Below are 16,991 nucleotides of genomic sequence, written 5' to 3'. Positions count from 1 at the left end.
CTGGGAACCAGAGCTGCCCCACAAAGTGTTTTGTGAACAGCACTTTCCTCTTGAAGCCAGCTGGGTTTGCTGCACCAAGACACCCTGCTGGCTGCAATTACATTAAATCAGACTCGGAAATGCACTGTCTGGATCCCAATTTGAAAAGCATTAATGAAATACATTCCCACTCCAAATGGCACACCTCACATCCGCAATATCAGCGATGTCACATATGCAGCAGACTGGGGATACAGCACCCATTGAATACAACAAGTCCCCTAGCCCCCTTCCTCATGTTGGTGTGGTGAATGAATGCTGAGTCCATTGCCACCACCACAGCCCCATCACTGACCACCTTTCCCCCTAAAGCTTTAGGGAACGTTTCCCAGTCAGGTTGTTTGTGCCGGATATGAAATTGATTGTCACAACTAGTCTAGCTCAAGGGGAACCAGATCTGACAAGTGACCTCTCCGATAACTGTAAACTCATGTGGATTATCTAGCTTAAATAACCCTAAGGAACTCAAATATTTGGCTAGATTCTGAGTTACAGGTCTGGGTTGCTAATCAGCATGAGAGCTTGACAGAATCCCATTTGATCGCATTGGATGACCAAAATCTTCTCAAAAAAAGTAGGCAACCTTTCTACATAAACAAATTATTCTCATCAAATTATTACATATTCTCGGTATTCTGAGAACTGTTTCTGTCTTAGTTTTACAGCAGTAGCTAGCCAGAAAACAGGAAAGGTTCTTCCATTTACTGAAACCTTCATACAAATCCTCCTCAACCACACCCAAAACAACACACTTTGCTCATGCCTTGTAAATGAAAACCCACATGAACTACTTGGCCTTTACACCACTGAGCCAAAGTATGGAACAGATAAACAAACAAACAAAGACAGTCTACTCTCCAAATGAGATTATGGATTTACTTTGTTACCAATAACAAATAGCTATACAGATGTAGCTATGCTCTGATTTGACATTGCGATCTTTCTTTTCAGAATTAATTTAATGGCATGTGTGCCCGCTCGTGTGTGGTCCCGATTCTGCAAATAGGAAACATAGATTATATTTCCACATGTCTCGGCTTATCAGATGTGAGGACTAAGACGTATTCCCTCTTTGCTCACGTTAAGCAGATTAAACAATCATCTCCATCAGTGAGGTATGTCCTTCATTCACGTTCATAACTGTACCTATCTTCTTCACCAAACCTCTACCCTTGAGACATTTTCAAAAAATTTAGCCTTTTTTCTATTCAACCTATTCAGGGATGTTTTACATACCTCTAATACAGGTGGGAACTGAACCCAGGCGTCCTATTCTAGGGATAGGGAGACAACCACTGCACCACAAGTGGTAACCATTTTATCCCAAGAACCAGCCTCATGAACGTTCTCTGAATTGTTACCAATACAAGTATATCCCTCTTTAAGTCAGGAGACCAAAACTACCCAGTTCTCAATAATGCCTGTACAGATATAGGAAAACTTCTGTACTTTTATTCTCTAGCCCCTTTCCAAAATAAAACTAACATTCAATTTATTCCCTAATTACTTGCTGCATCCACATGCTAATGTGTTTGATTCATGAACTAGACATCCAGAGCTCTCTGTAGCCATAGATTTCTGCATCTCCCTCCATTTAGTTAAGATTGCATATTTTCTGTTTTTTATCAAAGTGGATAACCTCATCTTTTTTCCATGTTATACTCTGCCGACCCAAATTTTCACCAAAGTCAATTATATATCTTCCTGACAAATTGCTTTCTGTCTCTTGTTGTATCAACAGCAAATTTAGTTATAACAGCTGGCCTTTTCATCGAAACCTGTAATATGAATCAGAAAATGTTGATTCCAAGCACTAATTCTTTTGACACTCCATTTGTTACATTTTTCCAACCTGAAAGTGACCCACCATCTCTACTCAGTGTTTCCTGCTCTCAATTTTCCATCCATCCTAATTGATCACCTCAATACCATGAGCTCCTACTTATGCAAGTAAACTTCTACGTAGCACTTTACCAAATATCTTTTGAAAATCAAATATACTCCATTTACTGGTTCCCCATTGTCCAATTTTCTTGTTACTTCCTCAAAACTCCAATTTGCAAAACATGTTCTCTCTTTCACAGGAGCACACTGATTCTGCCTGATTTTCTAAAAATCCTGCTACTTCATCCTTAATAATGGATTCTAGCATTTTCCAAAGCTAGACATTAGACTAACTGATCATTGGTTTCCTACTCTCTGCCTCCTTCCTATCTTGAATAGTGCTTCTGTTCCAATCTACAGGGAGCATCCCAGAATCAAATAAATTTTAGAAACAAGCAATGCACCCATAGTCTTTTCAGAAAATTATTTTAAGATGTCAGGATGCAAGCCATTAAGTTGTTTTTTTTTCTCCACTGATCCTGCTTACTTTCAGTTCCTCCCTCCCTTTTGCCTTTAATTTTCGATGATTCTTGGAATATTTTCAGTGTTTTGTACTGTCTTCTACTACGCAGAGTCAGGTACAGAATGTTTATTCAAAGTATCTGCCATTTCCTGGTTTCCCATTATTAATCCTGAGTCTCAATCATTGGGACTAGTGTTAATTCGTACATGGTGAATTGGCTATGCTAGATTGCCCATAGTATTCAGGGATATGTAGGTCAGGGGTAAATGTAGGGTAGGGGAATGGGTTTGGGTAGGTTACTCTTTGGAGGGTTCATGTGGACTTTTTGGGCCAAATGGCCTGTTTCCACACTGTAGGGAATTCTATTCTATGATTCAAACAATTGGGCAAAAAGTCAGGTTTTGAACTGCAAGGATGAGAATGAATGAGAGAGAGAGACAGGAAAACAGAGTGAGGCTGTTAAAGGAGTTCTGGAGGTTAAGCTCACGACAGCTGAAAGCAAGATGGCCAATGGTGGAATGTTTAAAACCAGCCATGCAGTAGCTTATCTAAAATTGAGATGTTGTTGGATCAGAAGCCCACACAAATCAGCAAGCACATCAATGATGGCTGAATGAGACTTAGTCAGGCGGCACAGTGGCTCAGTGGTTAGCACTACTGCCTCACAGCACCAGGGACGTGGGTTTGATTCCCACTTTGGGCGACTGTTTGTGTGAAGTTTGCACGTTCTCCCTGTGTCTGCATGGGCTTCCTCCCATACACCAAAGATGTGCAGGTTAGGTGAATTGGCCATGCTAAATTGCCCATACTATTAGGTGCACTAGTCAGGGCTAAATGTACGGGAATGGGTCTGGGTGAATTACTCTTCAGAGGGTCAGTGTGGACTTGTTGGGCTGAAGGGCCTGTTTCCACACTGTAGATAATCTAATGTAATCAATGTTTGCTACTCTCGTCCTTTTTAAACACCTTACATTGTTTTTGCTCTTTGTTTTGATTTGTTTTGCAAGCTTTCTCCTACTCTCATTTCTTCCTCTTTATTAATTATTCATTCTTTTTTGCTGATTTGTAATAATTTCCCAATCTTCTGGATGTCCACTTATTTTAGAGCTTCATACATCTTTTGTTTCAATTTGATACCATCCTTAACTACCTCAGTTAGTTCTGGGTGTTGCTTCCTTCTTGTAGCAATTACTTTCTCAGTGGAATATCTTTGTTCAGAGTTATGAAAATAATTGCCAATGCTTCTCGACTGTCATACTCTTTGAATTATTTCCCCATTCCACTTTAGTCAACTCTGTTTTCATATCCTTACAATTCCCTTTATTTAAGGTGAAGACACTCGTTTCAATGACAAACTTCTTATCCTCAAAACAGAATGTGAAATGCTGCCATGTTGTGATCACACTTACCTATCCTTTTACTGCACACTAGGTCTAAGTGATCTGTTCCTGAGTTGGTTCCTGAACCTTTTGATTTAAGGAAATGTCTCAAATATACCCTGAACTTGTCCTATGGGCTACTTTTGCTAAATTGATTCATATAATCCACTTGAAGATTAAAATTTTCTGGAATTATTACATTACCTTTCATATAAACCCTTTCACCCATCCAGTATTTCTTGATTTGTATTACAATGAGTACAGACAGTGGTTATTGTCAAAGAGCTCATAAATCATTCCCACCAGTGACAATTCTTTGCCTTTCTCTTTCCCTCAAGTGGTAATTTTCCAATTATCTTCTTTTCTTTACGTTCTGCCTGTCAGTTGTATCAGGAATTGACACACAACTATTAACATGAGGAAGGACAAGGGCAGCAGATAAATAAGAAAACTGCTATTTGCAAATTCCCCTCCAAGCCACTCACCATCCTGACAAGGAAATATATCGATGTTCCTTCAGTGGGATCAAGTCAAGATCTAGGGACATCCTCCCTAACCTACACAACGTAGGTCGACAAGGGGACTCAGTGGTTAGCATTGCTGCTTCACAGCACTAGGGACCATGAGTTCGATTTCACTTTGGGCGACCGTCTGTGTGGAGTTTCACATTCTCCCCGTGCCTGTGTGGGTTTCTTCCGGATGCTCCAGTTTCCTCCAGGTGCTCCATATTCCTCCCACAGTCTAAAGATGTGCAGGTTAGGTGGATTGGCCATGCTAAATTACCCAGAATGTCCAGGAATATGCAGACTATGTGGGTTAGCCATGAGATAGGATGGGAGGTGGGTCTGGGTGGGATGCTGTTCAGAGGATCGGTGTGGACTCAATGGGTCAAATAGCCTGCTTCCATACTGTAGGGATTCTAAATGGACTGCAGTGGTTCAATAAGATCGCTCGCCACCACTTTCTCAAGAACAATTAAAGATGGAAATAAATGCTTGTCCAGCCAGTGGCATCAATGAATTTTAAAGAAAAGTTAAATCTGCTCTCCAAATGGTGTTTTACTGTTATATTATTCCAGTACAACATAGGATATGCATGCTTGTGCATATTTATGCATACATCCTCAATATGTCTATGTACTCCGTGTCAAATTATAAATATAGCACACAGTCTCAAAAATGAAAGAATAGACTCTGCGGAGAAAAAAGGTTGAACAAAAGCTGTGGATGATCCTAAGTCCATAGACAGAAGGCAATACGCCCCTATAACAATCAGACTGCAGACGTGATGGAAAGGCCAATCATCAGGAAAAGATATGAACAGTGAATGAAGGAGATAATAAACAAGCTGAGATAGAGTGACATGAGAATGAGAAAGAAACAAAACTAAAACATTCGGGTGACAATGAGTTTGAGGACACGATAGAAGTAGGAACCATACAACTGCATGAAGTGACTGAATGCCACAGGTTGCAGAGAAAGTGAAATTCACGTATCTGTTTAGATCAAGAAGGTGATCAGAAAGAAGTCCACATACATAACTCTGAAACTGAAGCTTGTAATGGAAGTGCAGCATGACATCATCTCCCGCAAACTAGGCCAGAAGATCTGTTCTGAAAACATGAACGAAAATGGGACATAAAACAGTTGCTGTGAAACCAAGCAACATCACACTGATGACCAATGGTGGTGCTGAGATTCAATGGCTAGGAACAACCCATATCAGAGGGACACACAAGGGAAAGGTATTAACAGCTTGTTTGACATCATTGAAACAAATGGTCCTGCTCTTGAGGAGTCGAGCAGTTGTGAGGAGCTGCAGCTGATCCCACTAAACCATGAGATGATGGAGGTGCCAATGAAAGGTAAAGATAGTACGCCCACTGAAAAGTGTCCTCTGACACAACAAATTGATTATCAATGTCACAAAGCTTACGGACTGGGTAAATTCGGAGGGATAATATGCAAACAATAATCAACAGACTGCTGTCAGATACTGAAATTCTCAAGGCCAATATCAAAGGCCACAAAGAGTTCCTGACAGAGAAGGAAAGTGAGCTAATTTAAAAGTCTAGGCAGACAAAGATTTCCAGAAACTTTCAGCACTCTAAGAGGAAAAGCTAGATCTTGAGCATAAAGTTGTTGACCCGAAAGATGGTAAAATAGGGCTGAGTCGGCAAGGCTACTTTAAGGGCTGGTCATGCCTGATAAATCTGTTAGAAATCTTTGAGGAGGTAAGAAGCAATTTAGACATAGGAGAGCCAGTGGGCATGATCTATTTGGATTTCCAGAAGGTCTTTAACAAAGTGTCACACAGGAGGCTGCTAAATAAGATGACCCCATAGTATTAGGGGCAAGGTATTGACTTCGATAGAGGATTGGTTGACTGGCAGAAGGCAGACACTGGGAATAAAGGGGTCTTTTTCGGATGGTAGCTGGTGATTAGTGGAGTTCCACAGGTTTCTGTGTTGGGACCACAACTATTCATGTTGTACGTCAACAATCTGGATGAAAGGTATTGTTGCTAGGTTTGCAGATGACACAAAGATACATGGAGGCTCAGGTAGTATTGAATAAGCAAAGAAGCTGCAGAAGGACTTAGCCAGGCTAGCAGAGTGCACAAAGAGTAGCAGATGGAATACAATGTGGGAAAGTGGGACTTTATGCACTTTGGCAGGAAGAATGGAGGTGACTATTTTCTAAGTGGAGAAAGGCTTCAGAAATCTGAAGCACAAACAGACTTAGGAGTCCTAATTCAAGACTCTGTTAAGGTTAACATGTAGGTTCAGTTGTTAGTTAGGACGGAAAATGCAATGTTAGCATTCATTTCAAGAGGGCTAGAAAATGAAAGCAGAGATGCCCTGCTGAGGCTGTATAAAGCTCTGGTCAGACCATATTTGGAATATTGTGACCAGTTTTGTGTCACTGGAAGGCGATTCACAAGTATGATCTTGGGGATGAAGGGCTTATCATATCTGGAACCGTTGGAGTCTCTGGGTCTGTACTTGATAGAGTTTAGAAGAATGAGGGGGGATCTGATTGAAACTTACAGAATTCTGTGAGGCCTGAATAGAATGTACATAGAGAAGATGTTTCCATGAGTGGGAGAGACTAGGACTGAAGGGCATAGCCTCAGACTGAAGGATGACCCTTTAGAACTGAGATGAGGAGGCATTTCTTCTGCCAGAGTAGGTGAATCTGGTAAACTCAATGCTGTAGAACGCTGTGGAGGCCAAGTCATTGAGACTTGAGACAGAGATAGAAAGGTTCTTGTTTGTAAGGGGATGAAAGGTTACAGGGAGAAGGTAGGAAAATGGGGTTGAGAAGCATATCAGTTGTGATTAAATGGCGGAGTAGGCTCTAAGAGCTAAATGCTGAAAATGTGTTGCTGGAAAAGCGCAGCAGGTCAGGCAGCATCCAAGGAACAGGAGAATCGACGTTTCGGGTATAAGCCCTTCTTAAGGAAGAAGGCTTATGCCCGAAACGTCGATTCTCCTGCTCCTTGGATGCTGCCTGACCTGCTGCACTTTTCCAGCAAAACATTTTCAGCTCTGATCTCCAGCATCTGCAGTCCTCACTTTCTCCTCTAAGAGCTAAATGGCCTAATTCTGCTCCTATATCTTTTGTTGTTATGGACTGATGGCTGAGGACAGCATGTGCCAAGCTGGAAAGGAGTACATGGAAGAAAAACTGCAAACTGTAGTCTGTAGAAATGAAATCCTGAGTGATCTTGAACCTGAGGTCAAACCTTCAACAGTACCTGCTTCAAATAGAAAGACTTGACAGAAAACAGAATGAGAGTGCTGAGTTCATGCTGCAAATTAGTGAACTATAGTGACAGCCTGCCACTGTAGTGCAGTGAGAAAATAATTTGCAGGAGAATAATAACTGCAAGAAATGCTGAAGCATTTATTAGAGGAAATACAAAATGCCAAAAGTCGAGCCCAGTGGGCGCACTAGGAAGCTGAAAACTAAAGAAGACAGGCACAGGGTGTGGCTAGAAGAGAAACGTACAATGTAGAATTGTAATACAGAACTTAGGGTGAGGTACTACAAGGTCAAAAGATGACTACAGTGTGTTAAGGAAACCCAACAGCTCTTGTGGCACAGTGAGAATAGACCAACATGCCTATTTCAAATCATGTCTGCACCAAAGATGTGTCTTAACATATCTGCACAGGTTGATTAAAATATTTTTAAAAGAAAATAAGCTACAAAAGACCTTAAATTATACAATTTGTTTATAAAAGTTAATTAATAATCTTATTTAATTCAGACATCGGAATACATTGGTTAATGACTGGTGCAGAGTCACATTAATGCATACATTATACATTGCTAAAGAAAGAGGTTTGTTATGCTATTATATTAATCCAATATGTTTAAAGAATTGTATGCTCATGTATACATAGATAGCTAGGGTATTGTTACATATCCTCACCACAGCATGACCGTATAATCTGAAAATAATAATATATCACACTGCAGCACACGGTGTAAAAAGAAATACATTCAATACAGCTCCGATATTTAAATTGAAAAATAGGATTATTTAAACTTCTGGGAACCACATTCATAATAGCTGTCCCTAAGCCATTCCTTTCCCTTGTTATCCCTTCAAGGGTCAAAAACAATAGTGGGAGTTGTTTATAGATTCTCAAATTAGTGGAAATATTGGCAAAGACATCAAATGAAAAATTAGAGGTGCAAGCAATAAAGACACTGAATTAAATATGGGTGCCATATATTTGCATTTAGACTGGGAAAATCAAATCAGTAACAATGCTATAGAGGAGAAATTCCGACAGTGTGTGAGGGATGGTTTTCTGCATCGGTATGTTGAGGAACAAACTACATAACAGACCATCCTGGATTGGATATTGTACAATGAGAAAGGAATAATCAGCAATCAGGCAGTTTGAGGTCCTTTAGGTAAGAGTAGCCATAACATAATAGAATTCTTCATTAAGATAGAGTTAGATATAGTTGATTTTGAGACTAGGGTCCTGAACATAAAGAAAGAAAACCAGAATGGTATGAGGTGTGAGCTGGCTAAGGTAAATTGGGGAATGTTACTTAAAAGGATGATGGTGGGTCGGCACTGGCAGCAGACCTGAAGATTGGGACCTGTTTAGAATTCAGCAAAAGAGGACAAAGGATTTGATTAACGAGGATAAGCATGCAGGGAGCACACTAGCTGACTGTAAAAGCTGTTGTAAGTATTTGAAGAGAAGAAAATTAGTGAAGACAAATGGTAAGAAACAGTAAAGTTAAATTAGAGAACAAAGAGATGGCAGACCAATTTAATACATATTTTGGTTCATTCTTCACACAGGAGGGCACAAATAATGCCCCAATAATATTGGAGAATACAGGGTCTAGTGAGAGGAAGGCATCGGAAGAAATCAGCATTAGTATCAAAATGATGTTGGAGAAACTGATGGGATAAAATGCTAATAAATCCCCAACACTCAATAATCTATACCTCAGTGTACTCCAGGTAGTGGTCCCAGAAATAATGGACCCACTGGTGATTATTTTTTGCAAGATTCTATAGACTCTGGAACAGTTCCTATGAATTGGAGGGTAGCTTAATGGTATGATTCCACTATTTAAAATGGAGAGAAAACACAGATTTATAGACTGGTTCGCCTGATATAAATAGTGGGGAGAATGCTAGGGCCCATTGTAAAATATCTAACAGCAGAACACTTGGGAAAACGCTTGATAGTCAGCATGGATTTCCAATTCCACTGTAATTTTTCTAGATGTAACCCTGTGGAATTGATACGAGGGGTGCAGGGTGGAGGGGAACAGTAGATATAGTTTACATGGACTTTCAGCAGGCTTTCAATTAGGTCCCTAATCAGTTATTAGCATGTAAAATTAAAGCGCATGGGATTGGCAGAAGTGCACTGACATGGTTAGAGAACTGGTTGGCAGACTGCAAACAGAGAGTGGGAATAAAAGGGTCTTTTTTCTGAGTGGCAGGCAGTGATTACTGGGCCCCCACAGGGATTACTGCTTGGTCCCAGCCTTCACAATATATATTAACGATTTAAATGTAATATCTCCAGATTTGGGGGAGCTGAGTGGTCGGGTGAATTGTGAGCAGGATGCAGCGAGCAGGATGCTTCATTGTGATTAGACAAATTTAATGAGTAGGCAAATGAATGGCAATGAAGTTTAATGCTGATAAATGTGAGGTTATCCACTTTGGTAGCAAAAACAGGAAGGCAGATTATCATCTGAATAGTGATACACTGTATTGGGTTAGGGTGAGATGCTACAAAACCTGAGTGGCCTTGTACACCAGTCACAAAGTCAACATGCAGATGCAGCAGGTGGTGAAGAAGGTAAATGGTATGTTGGCCTTTATAATAAGAGGATTTGAGTTGAGGAGTTGGGATGTCTTGCTGCAAATTGTACAGGGCCTTTAGTAAGAGTACACCCCCCAACAGTATTGGTCTCTTTATCTGAGGAAGGATGCTTTGTCCATTCAGGGAATGCAATGAAGGTTTCCCTGACTGATTCCTGGAATGGTAGGACTGACATATGAAGAGAGACCAGAACAGTTAGGATTATATTCACCAGAGTTTAGAAGGATGGAGGAGGGAATCTCATCGAAGTCCCCAACGTTCCAACAGGACAAATGCAGGCAGAATGTTCCCGATGACTGGGGAGTCCAGTTATCACTGTTTAGATGGGAAGAAATTTCTTCACGCAGGGAGTGGTGAGCCTGTGGAATTCTCTGCCACAGGAAGCAGTTGAGACCAAAACATTGAATGTTTTCAAGAGCTACATATAATCTTTAGGGCTAAAGGGATTAAAGGGAATGGGGAGAAAGTAGAAACGGGATACTAAGTTGGATGATAAGCAACAATCATTCTGAATGTTGGAACAGGCTCTATGGGCCAAATTCTTCCCCTATATGCTCTGTTTCTATGTTTCTGTAACACTATTTTGCCTTATCTGTTCTGGAATCTGTACATTTGAATTATTCGACCACAGCACAGAAAATAAATTCCTTCCTTAAGGTGATGTTTTCATTTATTTGCTAAAATTATGAATACCAAGTAAAGGCTTTCACTACTTACAATATATCCACAAATGCACAACTAGTTTTGTGTTTGACTAAAGACACTTTGGTGGGGACAGGGGTCAGAGTTAGTGAGGGACTCCTGTGGGAGACTGTCTGCTTGAAATGAATATGAGTTTTCCTGCTGCCCCTGCAGCAGAGTAATTCCAGTTAAGGGTAATTCTTATCAAAACAGTACTGAAATAATATATTTTAATTTTAAACATGTGGTATTAATTTATAAATAAAGATTTTTTGGAAGTATAAGCAATGAGAGTGCACAATATAGGAGTCAGGTACAGAGGGCAGGAGAGGGCAATTTGAAATATTACACATTAAAACTGGAATCAATACAAATTCTTTAGTTGTATATGACAAGGGATTAATATTTGACTTATAGTTTTCACTCTCTAGTCACTGTGAGCTGCCTGATGCTAAACAGTATACTCCTATCCTGTCCATTTACTTTTTCATTAAATGTGTTACCCAATCTTAAATATGTACCTCAAATGCTGGAGAAACCTGAACAGTGTACTTTAGACTTTGATCAATTTTTTTTTCAATTGTACACATTAACATACATTTGTTTTACAGTGACTGTGTTTACTGAAAAATGTTTTGTTAGCAATATTTAAGAGGGCAATTGGTGTACTGATACACTCACTCACTGGCTTATTATGTAATCAGTGGTACTTGGTGCATGTTAATATAAACCCCAGTTGTCTGGTTTAAGTTATCTACTCTCCATGTAAACCAACTGAATAGAGCCAAACAGGAAATTCTTTTCAATTTAATCTCACTCTGCCATTTCCCTTTACAACTTAAACCTGCTGTGGCCGACTGGGACAATTCAAGGAGCCTTACTGAAAGAAGAATTTAATGCATGAACAAAAGAAACCATTGAGGAGTTTGTGTGGGAGAAATGATGGAGAGACCATTTGTTTCAGAAACCACATCAAAGACTTAACTCTCAAGCATATGTCTTTATTAGCCATATTCAATGCATCAGAGTCAGCTGCATTCAACTTTATTGCTCGTGAATAAACTGCATTCTCAACTGGAAAAATGAACGTGTCTCATTTCACAAAAATAGCTGTTAGTCCAGTGCGGCTGACAAGGTGAACAGTTACTGACAGTAGTGAAGACACTGCACTTTCAAACCACAACCTTCCTCAACTGGCCAAAAATGTACATGATGCAGTTAGTGTTGATTTGATCTAAACTTCAACGATATAAGCAGGAAATGGGCCAAAGGGTGATTTCCAATCAACTTCACAATCTATTCGTGTTTTCCTTTTAGAAACTCTCAGTTCTTTTCAATCAATACAAGACAGACTGGGCTAAAAATGACTTTCAGGATTGTGATTCACTCCCCAAGTTTGTGACTGAGACAGGAAGGATGTCCATACTGAAGATTGGATTGGCTACATGGGTGATGGAAAGAGAGGGTATAGATGGGGTATGGATACATGGGTAAATCTGATGAGTTCTATTTCTTGCATGGAGTATACGTAACATCGACTGTTTGGGCAGAAAGACCTGATGGTGTATTGTGGCATCTATGTATAGCTAGGTATTTCACTCCATCTTAGCATGCAGTGGTGCTCACCAAGAATCCTTGGCTCCACACCTTAACAGGTCGAGTTGGGTTGTTTGCACAGTTCCAAGTGATGGTGGTATGAAGGCAAAAATCCTTATCATTGTGGGATGACCAAATTCAGGCAACCCTGCTGGCTGAGAGAAAATAAATATTGCTGGAAAAACTCCAGAAACCTGGCAGTACCTGTGGAGAGAAACCAGAGTTAATGTTTTGTCTCTGGTGGCCCTTCTGACCTGATGGTAGCCAGGAAACGGTGATATATGCTGGGGCCAGGAGGTTGGGGTGCAGGATGGGTGTTCAAGGAGCACAATTGATGGAGACAGAGCCCAGAGGGACAGAAAGACAGCGAGGCAGGCAAGGTGATGGATAATGGTAAGCCCGAGTGAAAGAAAAGCTGCTAATGGGGACCATAACCAGGTGAGAATGGATTGCCTGTGCTAAAAACAGCCCATATGATGACAGGGCCTGAGGGGGTAACATGGGGACTAGGAAATGTTCAGGCCCGTTGCAACGCTCCAGTGAAACGTAGCGCAATGTGAAGACCAGTATCTTAGTTTCTGCTTGGAGACCCTGCAGCCTTCATTGAGTTCGATTATTTTAGGGTCTGAACACCTTCTTCCATGTCCTTTAACTACCCCCACACACCAGGCCCTGTCATCATATCGGCTGCTTTCAGCACAGCCAACCCATTCTCACTTAGTTATGGTCTCCATTAGCAGCTGCTCAATGTCCCTGGCTTACCATTCCATTATCCATTCCCTTTGTCTGGTTCACTACTTTTCTCTCTCTCTCTCTCTGGGCTCCATCTCCAACTATCACCCACCACCCACCCCATAAGCCCCTATCTTCATCATATATTGCACCGTCTCCGAGCTACGCTTAGCTCTGAAGAGAAATCGTGAGACTTGAAACATTAACTCTGCTTTATCTCCAGTGGCAGACCTGCTGAGTTTCTCCAGCAATTTCTCTTTTAATTTCAGATTACCAGCCTTTGCACTTTTGTTTTATTCTATTGGCTGTCAGAATGAAATGAACTCCTGACGTCGAGCCACATTGTTGATGAGAGTCATAACGAAAGCATGGGTACTGCTGAAAGCAATCTTCAGGCCTTTTGAAAAGAATAATCAAGTTACAATTTGAGGTGAATTACTTTAAAATGATTTGAGAGAGAAATCGATGTTGGGCTGCGAGGCAAAATGGATGGATTCACAGAGGTGAATCCTTATTCTCTTTACTCATTTTTTGATTCAGTAGAAATAAATATAAAGCAAGATGCTTAACAATTGCTCGATGTGATAACCCTCAGAACAGTGGGGCTATCCAGCAGTCCAAACATCTGGTATTACTGTTTGTTGGGGGACTACTAGAAGGGTGATTTTATTACTGTTTTACAGAACACAGACCTTCTGCCAATTAATCTCATTCTTGCCTCCCAATGAGAGCTCTAAAAGCCACCCGGCAAGTCTGAGCATTTTAATGGAAAACGCAGAAGGAAACACCTCCAGATTTACTAAAACTGTGGTAGACCATTTCTAACCTATTGGGAGACTCCTCCTAATGAAAGCAATATAGTCTTGAACTTTGTAGCTTATTGGAAAGGCATTACGCTGCAACTTAACGGTCTCTTATTCTGGTTTACATTGGACTAGGTGCCTGTATCTTCTTCTAAACAGCCTACAATCGCAACATGGTGTTAGACTAGCAAAAATTGAGGTTTTCATATTACTAAAGTATAAATCTTCCACAAACCCTGGATGAAAATTAAAATCTTAAAGCATTGGATTGCCTGAGAACTTTTTAAGCTTTGGTTTTAACATTTGCAGGAAAGCTAATGCAGTAATCGAGTGTGAAAGTGAAACAGTGGCAGGAGTTTAAAGTTGCCAGTAGGAAAGCTATCCAGTGATACGTCAGCCCGGCTGGAACGTGCAGTCTCTTTTAAACAGCTGAGCCACATAAACATGCTATTGGCTGAGTGAGGGCTGACAGAATGTCAGACTGGAGCTGAAAATGTGTTGCTGGAAAAGCGCAGCAGGCCAGACAGCATCCAAGGAACAGGAGAATCGACGTTTCGGGCATAAGCCCTTCTTCAGGGCTTATGCCCGAAACGTCGATTCTCCTGTTCCTTGGATGCTGCCTGACCTGCTGCGCTTTTCCAGCAACACATTTTCAGCTCTGATCTCCAGCATCTGCAGTCCTCACTTTCTCCTCGAAGAATGTCAGACCGGACCCAAGCTCACTTCAGGAATGGTCCAGTAGTTAGTGAATGGAGTCCAAGCGGCTGAGGTATATTTGTGGGAAACACTCCTGCTCTGATGGCCTCTCCAAGGAGAGTTCTACATCCCAAGTGGATGGTCTACCTAGGTTTTGACTGGGTGTTGCACGTTCACCACTGAACATCCTGATTGAGAGAGCATCAGTGTTCCCACTAACTTACTAAGACTCCAATACGTATTAATGCACGGGATTTCCCTCTGAATCAGAATGGCAAATTACATGCCTGAAAAGATTTGCAATTTTAAAATTGCAAAGGTCAGAAGAGAGCAGAGAGTTCACCTGCTCCAGTTTATCTGTGCCCCGGTTTCTGTGAAAATTGGAGGGTCAACACCCGCCCAGTGTGTGGCTAAATGTCCATTTCTGATCAGCTAAATCATTGTGAAATCTGGGAGCAAAATCTGAAATAAATTCAGTATGTATTAATGAAGTACAATTGCATATGGATATAAAATGCAAATCTTCAAGCCACTTTGCTAGCAGACTGAGCAGTATTATTGCGAGAGCCTGTGAAATACAGCCTTTAGGCCTTTGGAGTATGGAGTTACTATAAATAAATCAAAACACATCAATTTAAAGTTAGCGTGCCGCAGCTTATCTATTTACCCTATGAATCAGTCTCGTTAGCTTTTCACCTTGTTTAATAATCCATTAGAAAAATAGTGTAGTGCTGGAGGACTGGCAGATAGCTAACATATATCTATAATTAAGAAGGGAGAGAGAGCACGTCTAGGAAATTATAGATCAGGCAGCTTTACGTCAGTGATAGGAAAAATAATGGAATCCCCATTAAAAGAGAAAATAGTGAAACATACAGAAACTAAAGCTATAATAAAACAGGCAAAATGGATGGTTTAAACAGGAAGGATTTTTCTTTCGTGTCTCAATAGGATGAGTGCATCCATGACAAGGCTAGTATTCGAAGCCCATTCTCTTGAACTGAGAGATTACTAGGGCCATTCCAGATGACAATTAAGCATCAAAAACATTTCTGTGTGTCTGGAGTCACATGTAAGCCAGACCAGAAAAGGATGGCAGATTTCCTTCCCTAAAAGAAATTAGTGAACCCAGATGGATTTTCACAATTGACAATGGTTTCATAGCTACTGTTGAGAAGACTAGCTCCACTAAAGGATATTAGTGAACCCAGATGGTTACTTTTTAAAGATAATCAACAATGTTTACATTGTCACCATTAGGCTCGATGTAATTGCAGATTTTTATTGGATCCAAATCTCAGCATCTGCCATGGCAGAATTTGAATCCATGTCCCTCGAGATTTAACCTGGGAGTCTGGATTACTAGCCCAGTGATTTAACACTACTATCCAACGGGTAGAAATACACAAAAGGTGGTGACACAGATCAGTAAGGACAGATTTGGAAATTAGGCAAGTTTAATGTTCAATTTGGATTAAACTTTAGTTAGATCATACTGTGAGGAGAAAGTGAGGTCTGCAGATGCTGGAGATCAGAGCTGAAAATGTGTTGCTGGAACAGCGCAGCAGGTCAGGCAGCATCCAGGGAACAGGAGAATCGACGTTTCGGGCATAAGCCTGAAGAAGGGCTTATCCCCGAAACGTCAATTCTCCTGTTCCCTGGATGCTGCCTGACCTGCTGTGCTGTTCCAGCAACACATTTTCAGCTTAGATCATACTGTATATAGTAGCCACCGTACTGTTACATAGAGGCACTGAAAACAAGACAGCTACACTCCAAGGTTATACTGATCAGGAAAGGATGAAGTGACTGGGTCTCTTTTTCCTTTGAAAACAGAATGCTGCGTATGACTTTTTGGAGATTTTTTAAACTATGAAGAGTTTCAATAGACAATATCTTTCCATTATGGGAAACAATAAGATTAGAAATCAATATAAAACAATTACCAAGATATCATTTAGAGCATTCAGAAAAAGTTTCTTCATCCCATGAATGGTGAGAATATGGAACCTTGGAGTGGTGGACATGAACAAGATCGATGCATTTAAGGAGAATCTGGATAAGCACCTCAGGGGTAAGAGAACAGAGGGTTACAAGGGGACCATTGGATGATGAACAATAGGGTGAGGATTGAGTGGAGCATTGACTGCTTGGGTTGAGGGGAGTAATTCTGTAGTCTGTTATGCTATGGCAACAGGAAGTCTGCCATGTTGGGATAAGCGATTAACATCTCATCGCAAGTCTCACAAGTCTCACATCTCATCACAAGCGATTAACATCTCATCAAACATGAACCTGATTTTGGTGACTGACCATATAAAACTATGGCTCCACATTAC

General features: G+C 40.7%; 1 protein-coding gene across 3 annotated transcripts in view; it reads right to left on the bottom strand.

Moving 5' to 3' along the window:
• arhgap24 (Rho GTPase activating protein 24) overlaps positions 1–16,991 on the bottom strand; it is a 453,346-nt gene that overhangs the window by 368,768 nt on the left and 67,587 nt on the right. The window contains exon 1 of one of the 3 annotated variants that reach the window (XM_087985826.1): positions 5,302–5,319. The exons of the other annotated variants lie outside the window; for them this stretch is intronic. The gene's annotated coding sequence lies outside the window, so the exon portion shown is untranslated. Of the gene's footprint in view, positions 1–5,301; positions 5,320–16,991 lie in introns of those variants that run through there. 3 annotated transcript variants of the gene reach the window in all.

The sequence above is a fragment of the Chiloscyllium plagiosum genome, unplaced genomic scaffold (assembly GCF_037043375.1).
Source record: "Chiloscyllium plagiosum isolate Xiang-an unplaced genomic scaffold, Cpla_swu_hap1 HiC_scaffold_1, whole genome shotgun sequence".
In the NCBI taxonomy this organism is placed as follows: domain Eukaryota; kingdom Metazoa; phylum Chordata; class Chondrichthyes; order Orectolobiformes; family Hemiscylliidae; genus Chiloscyllium; species Chiloscyllium plagiosum.
Note: the sequence above shows the minus strand (reverse complement) of the source record. Positions and strands in the feature narration are given on the sequence as shown.